This window comes from Lissotriton vulgaris, chromosome 8 (assembly GCF_964263255.1).
Source record: "Lissotriton vulgaris chromosome 8, aLisVul1.2, whole genome shotgun sequence".
Taxonomy (NCBI): domain Eukaryota; kingdom Metazoa; phylum Chordata; class Amphibia; order Caudata; family Salamandridae; genus Lissotriton; species Lissotriton vulgaris.
This window is the reverse complement of record NC_141696.1, coordinates 807,940,044-807,955,802: the sequence shown is the minus strand read 5'-3', so window position 1 is coordinate 807,955,802 and position 15,759 is coordinate 807,940,044.

The following is a 15,759-nucleotide window of genomic DNA, read 5'->3' as shown; positions in this document are numbered from 1 at the left end:
AATATTGACCATTTTTTAAACGTTCGACTGGTCCGGGGTCATCGTTTTTCATCAGAAAATTGATTTTTTGGACTCTACCAAAAATGATTCAAAATGTCATTTGGATCGGGCCTCATGTTGAATAACCACTTTTTAAACCCTCACAGTGACCAAAATTGCCATTTTTACAGAGTTTTGCTTACTCAAAATCTTCAATTTTGACCAATTTCAGGCACAGAAATGACTTTAAACACACTTATTTTAGTTGAAAAAGTAATAACTCACATCCAACCGTCATTTAAAGTCAAAAGATTAAATGTTAAAATGTTATCAATATTGACCAGTTTTTCAACGTTCGACTGGTCCGGGGTCATCGTTTTTCATCAGAAAATGGATTTTTTGGACTCTACCAAAAATGATTCAAAATGTCATTTGGATCGGGCCTCATGTTGAATAACCACTTTTTAAACCCTCACAGTGACCAAAAATGCCATTTTTACAGAGTTTTGCTTACTCAAAATCTTCAATTTTGATCAATTTCAGGCACAGAAATGACTTTAAACACACTTATTTTAGTTGAAAAAGTAATAACTCACATCCAACCGTCATTTAAAGTCAAAAGATTAAATGTTAAAATTTCATCAATATTGACCATTTTTTGAACGTTCGACTGGTCCGGGGTCATCGTTTTTCATCAGAAAATTGATTTTTTGGACTCTACCAAAAATGATTCAAAATGTCATTTGGATCGGGCCTCATGTTGAATAACCACTTTTTAAACCCTCACAGTGACCAAAATTGCCATTTTTAAAGAGTTTTGCTTACTCAAAATCTTCAATTTTGACCAATTTCAGGCACAGAAATGACTTTAAACACACTTATTTTAGTTGAAAAAGTAATAACTCACATCCAACTGTCATTTAAAGTGAAAAGATTAAATATTAAAATTTCATCAATATTGACCATTTTTTCAACGTTCGACTGGTCCGGGGTCATCGTTTTTCATCAGAAAATGGATTTTTTGGACTCTACCAAAAATGATTCAAAATGTCATTTGGATCGGGCCTCATGTTGAATAACCACTTTTTAAACCCTCACAGTGACCAAAATTGCCATTTTTACAGAGTTGTGCTTACTCAAAATCTTCAATTTTGACCAATTTCAGGCACAGAAATGACTTTAAACACACTTACTTTAGTTGAAAAAGTAATAACTCACATCCAACCGTCATTTAAAGTGAAAAGATTAAATATTAAAATTTCATCAATATTGACCATTTTTTCAACGTTCGACTGGTCCGGGGTCATCGTTTTTCATCAGAAAATTGATTTTTTGGACTCTACCAAAAATGATTCAAAATGTCATTTGGATCGGGCCTCATGTTGAATAACCACTTTTTAAACCCTCACAGTGACCAAAATTGCCATTTTTACAGAGTTTTGCTTACTCAAAATCTTCAATTTTGACCAATTTCAGGCACAGAAATGACTTTAAACACACTTATTTTAGTTGAAAAAGTAATAACTCACATCCAACCGTCATTTAAAGTCAAAAGATTAAATGTTAAAATTTCATCAATATTGACCATTTTTTCATTGTTCGACTGGTCCGGGGTCATCGTTTTTCATCAGAAAATTGATTTTTTGGACTCTACCAAAAATGATTCAAAATGTCATTTGGATCGGACCTCATGTTGAATAACCACTTTTTAAACCCTCACAGTGACCAAAATTGCCATTTTTACAGAGTTTTGCTTACTCGAAATCTTCAATTTTGACCAATTTAAGGCACAGAAATGACTTTAAACACACTTATTTTAGTTGAAAAAGTAATAACTCACATCCAACCGTCATTTAAAGTCAAAAGATTAAATGTTAAAATTTCATCAATATTGACCATTTTTTCAACGTTCGACTGGTCCGGGGTCATCGTTTTTCATCAGAAAATGGATTTTTTGGACTCTACCAAAAATGATTCAAAATGTCATTTGGATCAGGACTCATGTTGAATAACCACTTTTTAAACCCTCACAGTGACCAAAACTGCCATTTTTACAGAGTTTTGCTTACTCAAAATCTTCAATTTTGACCAATTTCAGGCACAGAAATGACTTTAAACACACTTATTTTAGTTGAAAAAGTAATAACTCACATCCAACCGTCATTTAAAGTCAAAAGATTAAATGTTAAAATTTCATCAATATTGACCATTTTTTCAACGTTCGACTGGTCCGGGGTCATCGTTTTTCATCAGAAAATGGATTTTTTGGACTCGACCAAAAATGATTCAAAATGTCATTTGGATCGGGCCTCATGTTGAATAACCACTTTTTAAACCCTCACAGTGACCAAAATTGCCATTTTTACAGAGTTTTGCTTACTCAAAAGCTTCAATTTTGACCAATTTCAGGCACAGAAATGACTTTAAACACACTTATTTTAGTTGAAAAAGTAATAACTCACATCCAACCGTCATTTAAAGTCAAAAGAATAAATGTTAAAATGTTATCAATATTGACCATTTTTTCAACGTTCGACTGGTCCGGGGTCATTGTTTTTCATCAGAAAATGGATTTTTTGGACTCTACCAAAAATGATTCAAAATGTCATTTGGATCGGGCCTCATGTTGAATAACCTCTTTTTAAACCCTCACAGTGACCAAAATTGCCATTTTTACAGAGTTTTGCTTACTCAAAATCTTCAATTTTGACCAATTTCAGGCACAGAAATGACTTTAAACACACTTATTTTAGTTGAAAAAGTAATAACTCACATCCAACCGTCATTTAAAGTTAAAAGATTAAATGTTAAAATTTCATCAATATTGACCATTTTTTGAACGTTCGACTGGTCCGGGGTCATCGTTTTTCATCAGAAAATTGATTTTTTGGACTCTACCAAAAATGATTCAAAATGTCATTTGGATCGGGCCTCATGTTGAATAACCACTTTTTAAACCCTCACAATGACCAAAATTGCCATTTTTTACAGAGTTTTGCTTACTCAAAATCTTCAATTTTGACCAATTTCAGGCACAGAAATGACTTTAAACACACTTATTTTAGTTGAAAAAGTAATAACTCACATCCAACCGTCATTTAAAGTCAAAAGATTAAATGTTAAAATTTCATCAATATTGACCATTTTTTCAACGTTCGACTGGTCCGGGGTCATCGTTTTTAATCAGAAAATGGATTTTTTGGACTCTACCAAAAATGATTCAAAATGTCATTTGGATCGGGCCTCATGTTGAATAACCACTTTTTAAACCCTCACAGTGACCAAAACTGCCATTTTTACAGAGTTTTGCTTACTCAAAATCTTCAATTTTGACCAATTTCAGGCACAGAAATGACTTTAACCCTTTCGATGCTGATGACGAGCTCAGCTCGTCATCACCCACGGGTGTCGTGTGCTGATGATGAGCTGAGCTCGTCATAAATGCAGCAAAAGAGCAATTTGCAGCACAGCGCAAAAATCCCCGCAGCAGCCATGTGGTTAAACACACTTATTTTAGTTGAAAAAGTAATAACTCACATCCAACCGTCATTTAAAGTCAAAAGAATAAATGTTAAAATTTCATCAATATTGACCATTTTTTCAACGTTCGACTGGTCCGGGGTCATTGTTTTTCATCAGAAAATTGTTTTTTTGGACTCTATCAAAAATGATTCAAAATGTCATTTGGATCGGGCCTCATGTTGAATAACCACTTTTTAAACCCTCACAGTGACCAAAATTGCCATTTTTACAGAGTTTTGCTTACTCAAAATCTTCAATTTTGACCAATTTCAGGCACAGAAATGACTTTAAACACACTTATTTTAGTTGAAAAAGTAATAACTCACATCCAACCGTCATTTAAAGTCAAAAGATTAAATGTTAAAATTTCATCAATATTGACCATTTTTTCAACGTTCGACTGGTCCGGGGTCATCGTTTTTCATCAGAAAATTGATTTTTTGGACTCTACCAAAAATGATTCAAAATGTCATTTGGATCAGGCCTCATGTTGAATAACCACTTTTTAAACCCTCACAGTGACCAAAACTGCCATTTTTACAGAGTTTTGCTTACTCAAAATCTTCAATTTTGACCAATTTCAGGCACAGAAATGACTTTAAACACACTTATTTTAGTTGAAAAAGTAATAACTCACATCCAACCGTCATTTAAAGTCAAAAGATTAAATGTTAAAATTTCATCAATATTGACCATTTTTTCAACGTTCGACTGGTCCGGGGTCATCGTTTTTCATCAGAAAATGGATTTTTTGGACTCGACCAAAAATGATTCAAAATGTCATTTGGATCGGGCCTCATGTTGAATAACCACTTTTTAAACCCTCACAGTGACCAAAATTGCCATTTTTACAGAGTTTTGCTTACTCAAAAGCTTCAATTTTGACCAATTTCAGGCACAGAAATGACTTTAAACACACTTATTTTAGTTGAAAAAGTAATAACTCACATCCAACCATCATTTAAAGTCAAAAGAATAAATGTTAAAATGTTATCAATATTGACCATTTTTTCAACGTTCGACTGGTCCGGGGTCATCGTTTTTCATCAGAAAATGGATTTTTTGGACTCTACCAAAATGATTCAAAATGTCATTTGGATCGGGCCTCATGTTGAATAACCTCTTTTTAAACCCTCACAGTGACCAAAATTGCCATTTTTACAGAGTTTTGCTTACTCAAAATCTTCAATTTTGACCAATTTCAGGCACAGAAATGACTTTAAACACACTTATTTTAGTTGAAAAAGTAATAACTCACATCCAACCGTCATTTAAAGTTAAAAGATTAAATGTTAAAATTTCATCAATATTGACCATTTTTTGAACGTTCGACTGGTCCGGGGTCATCGTTTTTCATCAGAAAATTGATTTTTTGGACTCTACCAAAAATGATTCAAAATGTCATTTGGATCGGGCCTCATGTTGAATAACCACTTTTTAAACCCTCACAGTGACCAAAATTGCCATTTTTTACAGAGTTTTGCTTACTCAAAATCTTCAATTTTGACCAATTTCAGGCACAGAAATGACTTTAAACACACTTATTTTAGTTGAAAAAGTAATAATTCACATCCAACCGTCATTTAAAGTCAAAAGATTAAATGTTAAAATGTCATCAATATTGACCATTTTTTCAACGTTCGACTGGTCCGGGGTCATCGTTTTTCATCAGAAAATAGATTTTTTGGACTCTACCAAAAATGATTCAAAATGTCATTTGGATTGGGCCTCTTGTTGAATAACCACTTTTTAAACCCTCAAAGTGACCAAAATCACCATTTTTACAGAGTTTTGCTTACTCAAAATCTTCAATTTTGACCAATTTCAGGCACAGAAATGACTTTAAACACACTTATTTTAGTTGAAAAAGTAATAATTCACATCCAACCATCATTTAAAGTCAAAGGATTAAATGTGAAAATTTCATCAATATTGACCATTTTTTCAACGTTCGACTGGTCCGGAGTCATCGTTTTTCATCAGAAAATTGATTTTTTGGACTCTACCAAAAATGATTCAAAATGTCATTTGGATTGGGCCTCATGTTGAATAACCACTTTTTAAACCCTCAAAGTGACCAAAATCACCATTTTTACAGAGTTTTGCTTACTCAAAATCTTCAATTTTTACCAATTTCAGGCACCGAAATGACTTTAAACACACTTATTTTAGTTGAAAAAGTAATAATTCACATCCAACCGTCATTTAAAGTCAAAAGATTAAATGTTAAAATTTCATCAATATTGACCATTTTTTCAACGTTCGACTGGTCCGGAGTCATCGTTTTTCATCAGAAAATTGATTTTTTGGACTCTACCAAAAATGATTCAAAATTTCATTTGGATGAGGCTTCATGTTGAATAACCACTTTTTAAACCCTCACAGTGACCAAAATTGCCATTTTTACAGAGTTTTGCTTATTCGAAAATCTCCAATTTTGACCTATTTCAGGCACAGAAATGACTTTAAACACACTTATTTTAGTTGAAAAAGTAATAATTCACATTCAACCGTCATTTAAAGTCAAAAGATTAAATGTTAAAATTTCATCAATATTGACCATTTTTTCAATGTTCGACTGGTCCGGAGTCATCGTTTTTCATCAGAAAATTGATTTTTTGGACTCTACCAAAAATGATTCCAAATGTCTTTTGAATCGGGTCTCATGTTGAATAACCACTTTTTAAACCCTCACAGTAACCAAAATTGCCATTTTTTACAGAGTTTTGCTTACTCAAAAGCTTCAATTTTGACAAATTTCAGGTACAGAAATGACTTTAAACACACTCATTTTAGTTGAAAAAGTAATATTTCACATCCAACCCTCATTTAAAGTCAAAAGATTAAATGTTAAAATTTCATCAATATTGACCATTTTTTCAACGTTCGACTGGTCCGGGGTCATCGTTTTTCATCAGAAAATTGATTGTTTTGGACTCTACCAAAAATGATTCAAAATCTCATTTGGATCGGGCCTCATGTTGAATAACCACTTTTTAAACCCTCAAAGTGACCAAAATCGTCATTTTTACAGTTTTGCCTACTCAAAATCTTCAATTTTGACCAATTTCAGGCACAGAAATGACTTTAAACACACTTATTTTAGTTGAAAAAGTAATAATTCCCACCCAACCGTCATTTAAAGTAAAAAGATTAAATGTTAAAATTTCATCAATATTGACCATTTTTTCAACGTTCGACTGGTCCGGAGTCATCGTTTTTCATCAGAAAATTGATTTTTTGGACTCTACCAAAAATGATTCAAAATGTCTTTTGGATCGGGTCTCATGTTGAATAACCACTTTTTAAGCCCTCACAGTGACCAAAATTGCCATTTTTTACAGAGTTTTGCTTACTCAAAAGCTTCAATTTTGACCAATGTTTCAGGCACAGGAATGACTTTAAACACACTTATTTTAGTTGAAAAAGTATTAATTCACATCCAACCATCATTTAAAGTCAAAAGATTAAATGTTAAAATTTCATCAATATTGACCATTTTTTCAACGTTCGACTGGTCCGGGGTCATCGTTTTTCATCAGAAAATTGATTGTTTTGGACTCTACCAAAAATGATTCAAAATGTCATTTGGATCGGGCCTCATGTTGAATAACCACTTTTTAAACCCTCACAGTGACCAAAATTGCCATTTTTACAGACTTTTGAGTACTCAAAATCTTTAATTTTTACAAATTTCAGGCACAGAAATGACTTTAAACACACTTATTTTAGTTGAAAAAGTAATAATTCACATCCAACCGTCATTTAAAGTCAAAAGATTAAATGTTAAAATTTCATCAATATTGACCATTTTTTCAACGTTCGACTGGTCCGGAGTCATCGTTTTTCATCAGAAAATTGATTTTTTGGACTCTACCAAAAATGATTCAAAATGTCTTTTGGATCGGGTTTATGTTGAATAACCACTTTTTAAGCCCTCACAGTGACCAAAATTGCCATTTTTTACAGAGTTTTGCTTACTCAAAAGCTTAAATTTTGACCAATGTTTCAGGCACAGGAATGACTTTAAACACACTTATTTTAGTTGAAAAAGTATTAATTCACATCCAACCATCATTTAAAGTCAAAAGATTAAATGTTAAAATTTCATCAATATTGACCATTTTTTCAACGTTCGACTGGTCCGGGGTCATCGTTTTTCATCAGAAAATTGATTTTTTGGACTCTACCAAAAATGATTCAAAATGTCATTTGGATCGGGCCTCATGTTGAATAACCACTTTTTAAACCCTCACAGTGACCAAAATCGCCATTCTTACAGAGTTTTGCTTACTCAAAATCTTCAATTTTGACCAATTTCAGGCACAGAAATGACTTTAAACACACTTATTTTAGTTGAAAAAATAATAATTCACATCCAACCGACATTTAAAGTCAAAAGATTAAATGTTAAAATTTCATCAATATTGACGATTTTTGGAACGTTCGACTGGTCTGGGGTCATCGTTTTTCATCAGAAAATTGATTTTTTGGACTCTACCAAAAATGATTCAAAATCTCATTTGGATCGGGCCTCATGTTGAATACCCACTTTTTAAACCCTCACAGTGACCAAAATTGCCATTTTTACAGAGTTTTGCTTAATCAAAATCTTCAATTTTGACCAATCTCAGGCACAGAAATGACTTTAAACACACTTATTTTAGTTGAAAAAGTAATAATTCACATCCAACCGTCATTTAAAGTCAAAAGATTAAATGTTGAAATGTCATCAATACTGACCATTTTTGGAACGTTCGACTGGTCCAGGGTCATCGTTTTTCATCAGAAAAGTGATTTTTTGGACTCTACCAAAAATTATTCAAAATTTCATTTGGATCGGGCCTCATGTTGAATACCCACTTTTTAAACCCTCACAGTGACCAAAATTGCTATTTTTACAGAGTTTTGCTTAATCAAAATCTTCAATTTTGACCAATCTCAGGCACAGAAATGACTTTAAACACACTTATTTTAGTTGAAAAAATAATAATTCACATCCAACCGTCATTTAAAGTCAAAAGATTAAATGTGAAAATTTCATCAATATTGACCATTTTTTCAACGTTCGACTGGTCCGGAGTCATCTTTTTTCATCAGAAAATTGATTTTTTGGACTCTACCAAAAATTATTCAAAATGTCATTTGGATTGGGCCTCATGTTGAATAACCACTTTTTAAACCCTCAAAGTGACCAAAATCGCCATTTTTACAGAGTTTTGCTTTTTCAAAATCTCCAACTTTGACCTATTTCAGGCACAGAAATGACTTTAAACACACTTATTTTAGTTGAAAAAGTAATAATTCACATTCAACCGTCATTTAAAGTCAAAAGATTACATGTTAAAATTTCATCAATATTGACCATTTTTTCAACGTTCGACTGGTCCGGAGTCATCGTTTTTCATCAGAAAATTGATTTTTTGGACTCTACCAAAAATGATTCCAAATGTCTTTTGGATCGGGTCTCATGTTGAATAACCACTTTTTAAACCCTCACAGTGACCAAAATTGCCATTTTTTACAGAGTTTTGCTTACTCAAAAGCTTCAATTTTGACAAATTTCAGGTACAGAAATGACTTTAAACACACTAATTTTAGTTGAAAAAGTAATATTTCACATCCAACCCTCATTTAAAGTCAAAAGATTAAATGTTAAAATTTCATCAATATTGACCATTTTTTCAACGTTCGACTGGTCCGGGGTCATCGTTTTTCATCAGAAAATCGATTGTTTTGGACTCTACCAAAAATGATTCAAAATCTCATTTGGATCGGGCCTCATGTTGAATAACCACTTTTTAAACCCTCAAAGTGACCAAAATCGTAATTTTTACAGTTTTGCCTACTCAAAATCTTCAATTTTGACCAATTTCAGGCACAGAAATGACTTTAAACACACTTATTTTAGTTGAAAAAGTAATAATTCCCACCCAACCGTCATTTAAAGTAAAAAGATTAAATGTTAAAATTTCATCAATATTGACCATTTTTTCAACGTTCGACTGGTCCGGAGTCATCGTTTTTCATCAGAAAATTGATTTTTTGGACTCTACCAAAAATGATTCAAAATGTCTTTTGGATCGGGTCTCATGTTGAATAACCACTTTTTAAGCCCTCACAGTGACCAAAATTGCCATTTTTTACAGAGTTTTGCTTACTCAAAAGCTTCAATTTTGACCAATGTTTCAGGCACAGGAATGACTTTAAACACACTTATTTTAGTTGAAAAAGTATTAATTCACATCCAACCATCATTTAAAGTCAAAAGATTAAATGTTAAAATTTCATCAATATTGACCATTTTTTCAACGTTCGACTGGTCCGGGGTCATCGTTTTTCATCAGAAAATTGATTGTTTTGGACTCTACCAAAAATGATTCAAAATGTCATTTGGATCGGGCCTCATGTTGAATAACCACTTTTTAAACCCTCACAGTGACCAAAATTGCCATTTTTACAGACTTTTGATTACTCAAAATCTTCAATTTTTACAAATTTCAGGCACAGAAATGACTTTAAACACACTTATTTTAGTTGAAAAAGTAATAATTCACATCCAACCGTCATTTAAAGTCAAAAGATTAAATGTTAAAATTTCATCAATATTGACAATTTTTTCAACGTTCGACTGGTCCGGAGTCATCGTTTTTCATCAGAAAATTGATTTTTTGGACTCTACCAAAAATGATTCAAAATGTCTTTTGGATCGGGTCTCATGTTGAATAACCACTTTTTAAGCCCTCACAGTGACCAAAATTGCCATTTTTTACAGAGTTTTGCTTACTCAAAAGCTTCAATTTTGACCAATGTTTCAGGCACAGGAATGACTTTAAACACACTTATTTTAGTTGAAAAAGTATTAATTCACATCCAACCATCATTTAAAGTCAAAAGATTAAATGTTAAAATTTCATCAATATTGACCATTTTTTCAACGTTCGACTGGTCCGGGGTCATCGTTTTTCATCAGAAAATTGATTTTTTGGACTCTACCAAAAATGATTCAAAATGTCATTTGGATCGGGCCTCATGTTGAATAACCACTTTTTAAACCCTCACAGTGACCAAAATCGCCATTCTTACAGAGTTTTGCTTACTCAAAATCTTCAATTTTGACAAATTTCAGGCACAGAAATGACTTTAAACACACTTATTTTAGTTGAAAAAGTAATAATTCACATCCAACCATCATTTAAAGTCAAAAGATTAAATGTTAAAATTTCATCAATATTGACCAATTTATTCAACGTTCGACTGGTCCGGGGTCATCGTTTTTCATCAGAAAATTGATTTTTTGGACTCTACCAAAAATGATTCAAAATGTCATTTGGATCGGGCCTCATGTTGAATAACCACTTTTTAAACCCTCACAGTGACCAAAATCGCCATTCTTACAGAGTTTTGCTTACTCAAAATCTTCAATTTTGACCAATTTCAGGCACAGAAATGACTTTAAACACACTTATTTTAGTTGAAAAAATAATAATTCACATCCAACCGACATTTAAAGTCAAAAGATTAAATGTTAAAATTTCATCAATATTGACGATTTTTGGAACGTTCGACTGGTCTGGGGTCATCGTTTTTCATCAGAAAATTGATTTTTTGGACTCTACCAAAAATGATTCAAAATCTCATTTGGATCGGGCCTCATGTTGAATACCCACTTTTTAAACCCTCACAGTGACCAAAATTGCCATTTTTACAGAGTTTTGCTTAATCAAAATCTTCAATTTTGACCAATCTCAGGCACAGAAATGACTTTAAACACACTTATTTTAGTTGAAAAAGTAATAATTCACATCCAACCGTCATTTAAAGTCAAAAGATTAAATGTTGAAATGTCATCAATACTGACCATTTTTGGAACGTTCGACTGGTCCAGGGTCATCGTTTTTCATCAGAAAAGTGATTTTTTGGACTCTACCAAAAATTATTCAAAATTTCATTTGGATCGGGCCTCATGTTGAATACCCACTTTTTAAACCCTCACAGTGACCAAAATTGCTATTTTTACAGAGTTTTGCTTAATCAAAATCTTCAATTTTGACCAATCTCAGGCACAGAAATGACTTTAAACACACTTATTTTAGTTGAAAAAATAATAATTCACATCCAACCGTCATTTAAAGTCAAAAGATTAAATGTGAAAATTTCATCAATATTGACCATTTTTTCAACGTTCGACTGGTCCGGAGTCATCTTTTTTCATCAGAAAATTGATTTTTTGGACTCTACCAAAAATTATTCAAAATGTCATTTGGATTGGGCCTCATGTTGAATAACCACTTTTTAAACCCTCACAGTGACCAAAATTGCCATTTTTACAGACTTTTGATTACTCAAAATCTTCAATTTTTACAAATTTCAGGCACAGAAATGACTTTAAACACACTTATTTTAGTTGAAAAAGTAATAATTCACATCCAACCGTCATTTAAAGTCAAAAGATTAAATGTTAAAATTTCATCAATATTGACCATTTTTTCAACGTTCGACTGGTCCGGAGTCATCGTTTTTCATCAGAAAATTGATTTTTTGGACTCTACCAAAAATGATTCAAAATGTCATTTGGATTGGGCCTCATGTTGAATAACCACTTTTTAAACCCTCAAAGTGACCAAAATCACAATTTTTACAGAGTTTTGCTTACTCAAAATCTCCAATTTTGACTAATTTCAGGCACAGAAATGACTTTAAACACACTTATTTTAGTTGAAAAAGTAATAATTCACATCCAACCGTCATTTAAAGTCAAAAGATTAAATGTTAAAATTTCATCAATATTGACCATTATTTCAACGTTCGACTGGTCCGGAGTCATCGTTTTTCATCAGAAAATTGATTTTTTGGACTCTACCAAAAATTATTCAAAATGTCTTTTGGATCGGGTCTCATGTTGAATAACCACTTTTTAAACCCTCACAGTGACCAAAATTGCCATTTTTTACAGAGTTTTGCTTACTCAAAAGCTTCAATTTTGACCAATTTCAGGCACAGAAATGACTTTAAACACACTTATTTTAGTTGAAAAAGTAATAATTCACATCCAACCGTCATTTAAAGTCAAAAGATTAAATGTTAAAATTTCATCAATATTGACCATTTTTTCAACGTTCGACTGGTCCGGAGTCATCGTTTTTCATCAGAAAATTGATTTTTTGGACTCTACCAAAAATGATTCAAAATGTCTTTTGGATCGGGTCTCATGTTGAATAACCACTTTTTAAGCCCTCACAGTGACCAAAATTGCCATTTTTTACAAAGTTTTGCTTACTCAAAAGCTTCAATTTTGACCAATGTTTCAGGCACAGAAATGACTTTAAACACACTTATTTTAGTTGAAAAAGTAATAATTCACATCCAACCGTCATTTAAAGTCAAAAGATTAAATTTTAAAATTTCATCAATATTGACCATTTTTTCAACGTTCGACTGGTCCGGGGTCATCGTTTTTCATCAGAAAATAGATTTTTTGGACTCTACCAAAAATGATTTAAAATGTCATTTGGATTGGGACTAATGTTGAATAACCACTTTTTAAACCCTCAAAGTGACCAAAATCACCATTTTTACAGAGTTTTGCTTACTCAAAATCTTCACTTTTTACCAATTTCAGGCACAGAAATGAATTAAACACACTTATTTTAGTTGAAAAAGTAATAATTCACATCCAACCGTCATTTAAAGTCAAAAGATTAAATGTGAAAATTTCATCAATATTGACCATTTTTTCAACGTTCGACTGGTCCGGAGTCATCTTTTTTCATCAGAAAATTGATTTTTTGGACTCTACCAAAAATTATTCAAAATGTCATTTGGATTGGGCCTCATGTTGAATAACCACTTTTTAAACCCTCAAAGTGACCAAAATCGCCATTTTTACAGAGTTTTGCTTACTCAAAATCTTCAATTTTGACCAATTTCAGGCACAAAAATGACTTTAAACACACTTATTTTAGTTGAAAAAGTAATAATTCACACCCAACCCTCATTTAAAGTCAAAAGATTAAATGTTAAAATTTCATCAATATTGACCATTTTTTTAACGTTCGACTGGTCCGGAGTCATCGTTTTTCATCAGAAAATTGATTTTTTGGACTCTACCAAAAATGATTCAAAATTTCATTTGGATCGGGCCTCATGTTGAATAACCACTTTTTAAACCCTCACAGTGACCAAAATTGCCATTTTTACAGAGTTTTGCTTTTTCAAAATCTCCAATTTTGACCTATTTCAGGCACAGAAATGACTTTAAACACACTTATTTTAGTTGAAAAAGTAATAATTCACATTCAACCGTCATTTAAAGTCAAAAGATTACATGTTAAAATTTCATCAATATTGACCATTTTTTCAACGTTCGACTGGTCCGGAGTCATCGTTTTTCATCAGAAAATTGATTTTTTGGACTCTACCAAAAATGATTCCAAATGTCTTTTGGATCGGGTCTCATGTTGAATAACCACTTTTTAAACCCTCACAGTGACCAAAATTGCCATTTTTTACAGAGTTTTGCTTACTCAAAAGCTTCAATTTTGACAAATTCCAGGTACAGAAATGACTTTAAACACACTAATTTTAGTTGAAAAAGTAATATTTCACATCCAACCCTCATTTAAAGTCAAAAGATTACATGTTAAAATTTCATCAATATTGACCATTTTTTCAACGTTCGACTGGTCCGGGGTCATCGTTTTTCATCAGAAAATTGATTGTTTTGGACTCTACCAAAAATGATTCAAAATCTCATTTGGATCGGGCCTCATGTTGAATAACCACTTTTTAAACCCTCAAAGTGACCAAAATCGTAATTTTTACAGTTTTGCCTACTCAAAATCTTCAATTTTGACCAATTTCAGGCACAGAAATGACTTTAAACACACTTATTTTAGTTGAAAAAGTAATAATTCCCACCCAACCGTCATTTAAAGTAAAAAGATTAAATGTTATAATTTCATCAATATTGACCATTTTTTCAACGTTCGACTGGTCCGGAGTCATCGTTTTTCATCAGAAAATTGATTTTTTGGACTCTACCAAAAATGATTCAAAATGTCTTTTGGATCGGGTCTCATGTTGAATAACCACTTTTTAAGCCCTCACAGTGACCAAAATTGTCATTTTTTATAGAGTTTTGCTTACTCAAAAGCTTCAATTTTGACCAATGTTTCAGGCACAGGAATGACTTTAAACACACTTATTTTAGTTGAAAAAGTATTAATTCACATCCAACCATCATTTAAAGTCAAAAGATTAAATGTTAAAATTTCATCAATATTGACCATTTTTTCAACGTTCGACTGGTCCGGGGTCATCGTTTTTCATCAGAAAATTGATTGTTTTGGACTCTACCAAAAATGATTCAAAATGTCATTTGGATCGGGCCTCATGTTGAATAACCACTTTTTAAACCCTCACAGTGACCAAAATTGCCATTTTTACAGACTTTTGATTACTCAAAATCTTCAATTTTTACAAATTTCAGGCACAGAAATGACTTTAAACACACTTATTTTAGTTGAAAAAGTAATAATTCACATCCAACCGTCATTTAAAGTCAAAAGATTAAATGTTAAAATTTCATCAATATTGACCATTTTTTCAACGTTCGACTGGTCCGGAGTCATCGTTTTTCATCAGAAAATTGATTTTTTGGACTCTACCAAAAATGATTCAAAATGTCTTTTGGATCGGGTCTCATGTTGAATAACCACTTTTTAAGCCCTCACAGTGACCAAAATTGCCATTTTTTACAGAGTTTTGCTTACTCAAAAGCTTCAATTTTGACCAATGTTTCAGGCACAGGAATGACTTTAAACACACTTATTTTAGTTGAAAAAGTATTAATTCACATCCAACCATCATTTAAAGTCAAAAGATTAAATGTTAAAATTTCATCAATATTGACCATTTTTTCAACGTTCGACTGGTCCGGGGTCATCGTTTTTCATCAGAAAATTGATTTTTTGGACTCTACCAAAAATGATTCAAAATGTCATTTGGATCGGGCCTCATGTTGAATAACCACTTTTTAAACCCTCACAGTGACCAAAATCGCCATTCTTACAGAGTTTTGCTTACTCAAAATCTTCAATTTTGACAAATTTCAGGCACAGAAATGACTTTAAACACACTTATTTTAGTTGAAAAAGTAATACTTCACATCCAACCATCATTTAAAGTCAAAAGATTAAATGTTAAAATTTCATCAATATTGACCAATTTTTTCAACGTTCGACTGGTCCGGGGTCA